Source organism: Leucoraja erinacea, chromosome 7, assembly GCF_028641065.1.
Source record: "Leucoraja erinacea ecotype New England chromosome 7, Leri_hhj_1, whole genome shotgun sequence".
NCBI lineage: Eukaryota > Metazoa > Chordata > Chondrichthyes > Rajiformes > Rajidae > Leucoraja > Leucoraja erinaceus.
In genome coordinates this window covers 8686447-8693995 of record NC_073383.1, presented here as the reverse complement: position 1 = coordinate 8693995, position 7549 = coordinate 8686447, and positions in this window count along the sequence as shown.

Genomic DNA, 7549 nt, shown 5'->3' with positions numbered 1-7549 from the left:
ATATGTTGGGTAAAACTTCATCTCAGCAAATGGGTGCTAGATCGAAACCAACTACTATTGGAGCATCCATACAAGCTCGAGATAGACCAATAGGGACCACGCTTTTCCAAGGCCTAAGGCACGGGCTCGAACAAGCCAGTTTGAGCCAAGACCTGTTTATCAACAGATGGAGTCAAGCCAAGGGAATCAGGATGGATTATTGGCACGGTTGAATAGGCAAACTAAATTCAACAAGATTATAGCTCAATACCTCTCTCATTCTACCACCAGTAGAAATTCCAAGGTGGAGATCCTTTGGAGTATGAAACTTTCGTAAGGGCACGAGAGGAGGTGTTAGAGACGAAAGTTAAGGATGAAAAAGAGTGCTTACGATTTCTGGCGAAGTACACAAGTGGACGTGTGAAGGCACTTGTTAAAAGTTGTCAGATGGAGCCAGGCAACCAGGGCTATAAAAAGGCGAGAAGATTACTAAAATAATGTTTTGGTGATGAACAGAGGATTGCGAACGCATACATTGAGAAGGCCCATGCTTGGAAAGAAATCGAGCCAGAAGATGGGGAAAAATTGAGTGATTATGCAATATTTCTGAAAGATTGTTGCAGCTCGATGAGAAAATCTCGGCTACATGGAGGAAATGAATCTTGCGAGTAATATGAGAATCATCATTAGCAAGTTGCCCAGAAGAATGAGAGAAAAGTGGAAAGATGAAGCAGGCAAAATACGAGATGAGAGCAAACAAGTAGCCAGGCTACCAGACCTGATGGAATTCTTGGACAGGGAAGTACGGAACATGTTAGAACCACCCTATGGGAATATTGAAGACTACAAACCGATGGCAACTAACAAAGGTTCAACCTTTTCCAAAACTGAAGAAAGATCTAAGAGATTTTGCTATCACGACCGTACCTGTGGAAAAGTCAGATGGAAGAAAAAATGTCTACTAGCAAGCAAATAGTATTTTGTTTGTTATGTGATGAAGTTGGTCACACCATAAGATTATGTCGTAGATTCAAGACGAAAAAATATGAAGACAAGATGGATTTCTTGAAAGAGAAGGGAATCTGTTTTGGATGTTTGAAAAAAGGACATATGGTGACTGTAAAAGTCCTATAATTTGTTTTGAGTGCAAACAATATCATCCCAAAGCACTTCACATTGAAGAAGAGCTACCAGAGCATTGGGAAGATGAACCGGAACAACCGGAACAAACAGAACAGGGCGAGAAGCCAAATACTAGAATTGCTATCACCTCGGTTCAAGTAACTGCTCATATTGGGGCCGGGGTAGAATCTTGTAATTTTTTAATCTTACCAGTACAGGTAAGGAACAGCAAGACGAATAGTGTTGCAAACATATGCTTTTCTGGATCATGGAAGTTCGACTACCTTTTGCACAGAAATACGAGAAGGCTGAATATCAAAGAGACTAAGATTCGATTATGTACCATGACTAAAGAAAAAGAGAGCACGAGTCATTGCATTATGACTATGGAGATATCCAGTTTGGATGAAGATAATTTCATACCGATATCTGAAGTGTTTACGCATGGAACTATGCCCGTTGGTCGTCAAAATATACCAAGACATGAAGACTTAAAGCAACGGCCTTACCTGAAGGATGTCAAGATATCTGACGTATATTCAGTGTTGATCTACTTATCAGAATGAATGTTTTGAAGACTTTGGAACCTATACAGATTGTTGGGAGCCAAGGCAATGGACCGTATGCTACGAAAACCCGACTTGGATAGGTTATCTATGGCTCCTTGAAAAGGAACCACAAAATCGGAAATCAGAACTGTCCTGCCATTACTGTTAATCAAATGTCTACTGATGAATTAGAAAAGCCAGTGATGAATCATGACGTTAATGAAAGTACCAGCAAGGAATCTGAAGAGATGTCCAATGAAGAATTGATGTTCATGGATGTTATGAACTACTCAATGAAAACTGATGGACACTGTTGTGCGGACTTACCTTTCAAACAAGAGTGTTAATCTGCCGAATAATCGTAGAATGGCAGAGCAACGTACCCAGACTTTGAAACGCAAGTTTGACAAGAATAGTAAATTTCATGAATTAAGAATCTCTTTGAAGAATAATTTCTACAAGGATGATTACTTAAAATCTATGTCTACTGAGCAGGAAGCAATTCTACCAGTAGAACATCTGACTTATCTTTGCAATAAGGGAGGATTTAGACTTTTGAAGTGGAACAGCGACAATTGTGAAAGCATTCCACTAGATGACAAAGCCAAAGAAACCAGAGAGTTGGAATTGGACAAAGACGATCTGCCAATGGAAAGAGCATTGGGAGTTACTATTGTGGTACAACTGAAATATGTTGACACAGAAGAACATTTTGCGAATAAAGTTTCCAGAGAATTGACAGTGGACCGTTTCTTAAGTGAGAAGAAATGGACCAATGAACTAAAATCTCTCTGCAAGCCAGACAGAGAATGGCCAAAGCTTGAGCTGGGATTTGAAATCCCTGCTAATGATTCAGACATTAAATCAAACTTAACGGTGAACTTTATTGCTAAAAATCCTGTTATTCTTTTGAAGGATTTTCATACTTCAACATTGCTGTTACAACACATTCATGAGTTGATCGGACATGGAGGAAGACGTTTCATGCTGTCAAAGCTTTGGACTATTATCTTTTGGACTATATACTGGGTATCATGCCTGATTTTAAGGGTTTGGTATGCACAATATGACTTTGACCTAAAACCACTGTTGTAATAAGATTAATAATCAAGTTGTGCTTGCTTCTTGAAGGCGAAAGTGAAGATGGAGGAGTCGATGAAGAATTCTGATTGCAGATATATAGTGCATGTTATTTTTTCCTCATTAGTATAGTGATTAGTAACCCTGCCTGTCACGCGGTAGACCGGGGTTCAATTTCCCAACGAGCCACAGGGTTTTATTCCGACCTTTTGCTTTTGAAATATGCCTTTATGGCCACTTTTTTAATGCTTATTAGTAATTGCCTCATTATATACTCAGAACAATTAGGGGCCAGTGTGTAGTGGCCATTTGGCCCGTTTTGCATGTTATTGGCATGTGCCTTTAAATTTAAATAACAGACTGCCCGTTATATTGTGGGTGGGATTTATGACGTGTTTTGGGGCGTGTTTGGAGCTTAGATGCTTGCACAGAAGTTTAGTTTTTAGATTGGTTTGGAGAGACGATGGGGAAGGTTAACCCTTCTACCATGCGGGCCGCATGCCAGATCTTGCCAGTGTTACGGAGACACGAGGAGTTTTCCATTGTCTAAAGTAATAAGCTGGAGTTCGAAGATTGTAGTAACAAGTGATAAGAAATATGGATGTATCTCATTGTTTTCTATCAACAATAAAGCATTTATTAATCAAGACTGTTTTTAAGCCATATCTGAGAAGAAGCTCTGAAGGTGAGTGATCTCGCATGCGTTTAGAAGACACCCCCTTCAACCATTCTCATCCAAATAGCGGCTAGGGTGCGAATTACCTGAAAGATATGAAAATCTGCCGCTACAATGGTAACACACTGGTAATAACTCTTTATTTAGGCATCCAGAGGCTAACACATATGATTCTCAATCATGAATTCAATGTCAACTACAACTATGCATTATAAATTCAGTTAATACAATAAATCTGGAATTTAAATAGTTAGAATTAGTAAAGTGGGCTTGAAACTGCTTGCTAGTCTGAAAAAAATAATAATTTGGTTCAGTAACACCCTTTAGGAAAATAAATCTGTTACCGATTCTAGAACCACAGTGGGAGGTTAACCAATGACAGGACATACAATGAATAAACGGGCCCTGGGGAGTGATGTAGGAGAACAAGAAGTACAATTTTATAATTCCCTGAAGGTGATGACAGAGACAAGGTAATGAAGATTTACAAAAAAGCTGGAGAAACTCAGCGGGTGCAGCAGCATCTATGGAGCGAAGGAAATAGGCAATGTTTCGGGCCGAAACCCTTCTTCCAGGTAATGAAGATTGCCTTCTTATGCTTGCTTCATCAGACATGGCGCTGAGTACAAAAGTTGTCTTGTTACAGCTGTACAGGATGTTGGTGAGACTGCACCTGGAATGTTGTGTACAATTCTGATCATACTATAGGATGTAATTGAGTGCAGAAAAGGTTCACAAAGATGTTACCAGGACTGGATAACTTGCATAATAAGAATACACGGTAGGCTGGGACTCTCTCTCCTGGAGCAAAATAGTTTGAGGGGTGACCTTATTGGGGATCAACAATCATGAGAGCCATAGATAAGGTGGATGGTCAGTCTTTCTCCAAGAGCAGAGGTGCAATTAAAAAAAAATAGAGGTATGTGAGAGTAAGGAAATATTTTTGTTCTGCCTCTGCTTCATACCCGTCTCATCACTTAATGAAATCATGCCAAATCTATGACCACTCTCATTGGACCCTCTAAGCCTCAACACTCTAACCAATCTCAGGTTTTAAATTATTAACTTTTCATTAGGTTCAGAGCCATTTCTGAAGAATTATAATCTTCTACCACTTTTTGTGCTTCACCCCTGAAAGGTCTTGTTCGAAATGTTAAACTATGGCTCCAAGGTAAACCTTTTTTTACTCATTCCCAGGCTTATGAATGTCATAGCAATGCCAGAATCTATTATTCATCTCCAATTTGTCACTGGCCTAAGGAAGAGAAGACAATAAAGAACCAACTACATTTGCAGACCTGCACTCACATGTAGTTCAGACCAGGTAGGAATGCCAGATTTCCTTCCCTGAAGAACATTTGTGAACTAGGTTTTAAAAAGTGTGGCAGTTCATGGATGTGATTTAAATGTTTGTCTCTGGACAAATAGTCTTAGAGCTCTGGATATTATCCAGGAATTAATCACGAAACCACTGCACCAGTTAACTCACAGATATATCTTCCACATGCCCTACAAGTGACATAGATATGCATATGAAATTTATTATCTGAGCAACCTTTCACCTTTTGATCAACATGGAATTCTTGGAGCAAAATTATACAGGGAAATGAATATGCAAAAATGTAAAATCTGATTAAATTAGGTCTGAACAGTTCTAATAGCCAGAAAATAATTCCTTTCAACACATTTTTAAAATTCCAGTCCCATCGCTGAAAATTGCAAGCATGGCCTCTTTCCATTGATGCTGCTGAATCCTTACATTTTTCAGTTTTTTAAATTTCAGACATACAGTACCCAGTTAGACTTTCAAAATTACAATGATTTAACTATTTGATGTGACACCTCCCCTCATTTGGCAACCGTCTGTTACTCCAGCTTTTTGTGTCTATCTTTGCTTTACATTCAAGCTCCTTTCAATAAACAAGCTGTAAAGTAATTATATCCTCTCCTGGCTATCCAACACACAGATCTCTAGTCTTCGCAGTGTTTATCTAAATGTCAGTGTTGAATTATCAGTAAAGCCTTAATGTTGAAATATCCCTCCGAAGATATCTATGTCCAGATGTTGGGCTTGCAGGTCAGTGACAAGAGACAAATTTCATTTGTATTAAGTGGGGCTATGGTATAAATTCTATGACCGTGAAAACTCTAAATGCCCATATTTGAATATGCATATTTTGTATAATGGTATCCAACATACTTCAATTTGAATATTTAGCGGTCTAACAAGAGCAGTGGCAGTTAACTGTATTGGAAACTGGGCTTTAGCATTACTAGAAAGGAGATCCTGGATTTTTTTGGCATTTCAACATTGTTGGAATGTGGCAGTCGGTTAATTCTTAAATCTGACTTCACTGTGGAGGGATAAAATTTAGCAGAACTTGAGAATGGAACATGGATTTTAACTTCCTGGTGGACTGCTACTTTTGGTCTTGGTTTACCATTATCTGATACCAACACTGTACTTTGTGGAGGTGCAATGTTAGTTGCATCAAAATTAGTGTGTATTTCAGTTACCATGGTTATTTTAAACCTGTTTTTCTGCCCTTGCCTTTCAGTTGCCAGTAATAAGCCACAATATTTTTAGTGAATTTAGTTTATTTTAGAGATACAGCAAATAGGCCAAGTCCATACGGACCTTCAACCACCCATTTACACTAGCTCTTTGTTATCCCACTTTTGTATCCACTCCCTTACACACAAGGGGTAATTTACAGAGGCAAATTAACCTACAAATCTGCACATCTTTGGGATGTAGGAAGAAACTGGAGCACCTGGAGGAAACCTGTTTGGTCATTGGGAGAAAGTGCAAACTCCACAGGCATCACCCAAGCTCAGGATCTGGCACTGTGAGGCAACATCTTTACTAACACCATCATTGTGCGTGCTTGCATGTTTCCAAATTTTTTTTTTTGTAATAAGAACACAAATTTGGAAAGGTACGTCAAAAATGATATGATTAAATTGTTGATTAATACCCATTTAAGTATTTGTAATTTTAATCTAATAAATATGTAATCAATGGAGCCACAAGAAACTGCAGATGCTGGAATCTTGAGTAAAAAACTGCTGGAGGAACTCAGAAGTCATGTCCCCCCATCTCAGACTAATGCTGTCTGACCCACTGAATTCATCCAGCTTTGTTTATTACTCAAAATATAATCAGTGGTCTTTTACATAGAGATAGTTCTGCCATTATGCATATTTCCTTAATAAGAATTGAACAGGCCTCGGGAGACAAATTAGGGAACACAATATGTATTACAAGGGGCAAATTGGTTATAACGAGATTTCAATTGGGAGCTAATCGAACGATTTTAAAAGCTATCCTCAAAATTAATGTGTAGAAAAAAATGATTTGAGCATAGCAGAGAAATAAAAAATATTTCCATGTGACTTACCACAGTAATCAGAGACTACTCAGTCTCTCAGTACTTTTAACTGCATTAAAGTGGCCATTAAAAATGATAAACAATCACTTTTATTGATACATAGAATTATACTCTTAAAACAATGTAACATCTAGCCTTCAGTATTTTTAGCAGTAACAGAAGAATACATGTTTTTTATTTTTATTTTTGAAAATCCTGCAGAAAAAAAATAACTGCTGGGGCATTGAGTATAAGTGCCAGGAAGTCATGTAACAACTTTATAAGTTTGTTTAGGCTGCATTTGGTGGATTATATGTAGTTCTGGTCACTCTATTGGAGGATACGGAGGCTTTGGAGTGGGTTACCAGGATGCTGGCTGAATTAAAGGGCATGAGTAATAGGGTGAGTTGGACAAACTTAGGTTGTTTTTCTGTAGTGCTGGAAGCCCGTGGAGAGATAGGATAAAATGTGAGAACCTTCCCCCCCCCAGGGTAGAATTGTCAAAAAACTAGAGGCCATAGCTTTAAGGTCACAGCTGGAAAGTTTTTAAGAGAAGTGCAGGACATGTTTTTTTTTTTTACGAGAGGCTTTTGATAGGCAGGGATGGAGGAATGTGGAGCAGGCAGAGGTTAGCTCAATCACCGGGCTGAAGGGCTTGGCTCTGCGCTATACTGTTCTGTTATTGCCAGTCTGAAGCTTTCTAGTTCTGAACTCACATTCCTCCATTGACACAATTGTCTTTATAATGTGAATTTATGTAACATTGTTTCTTA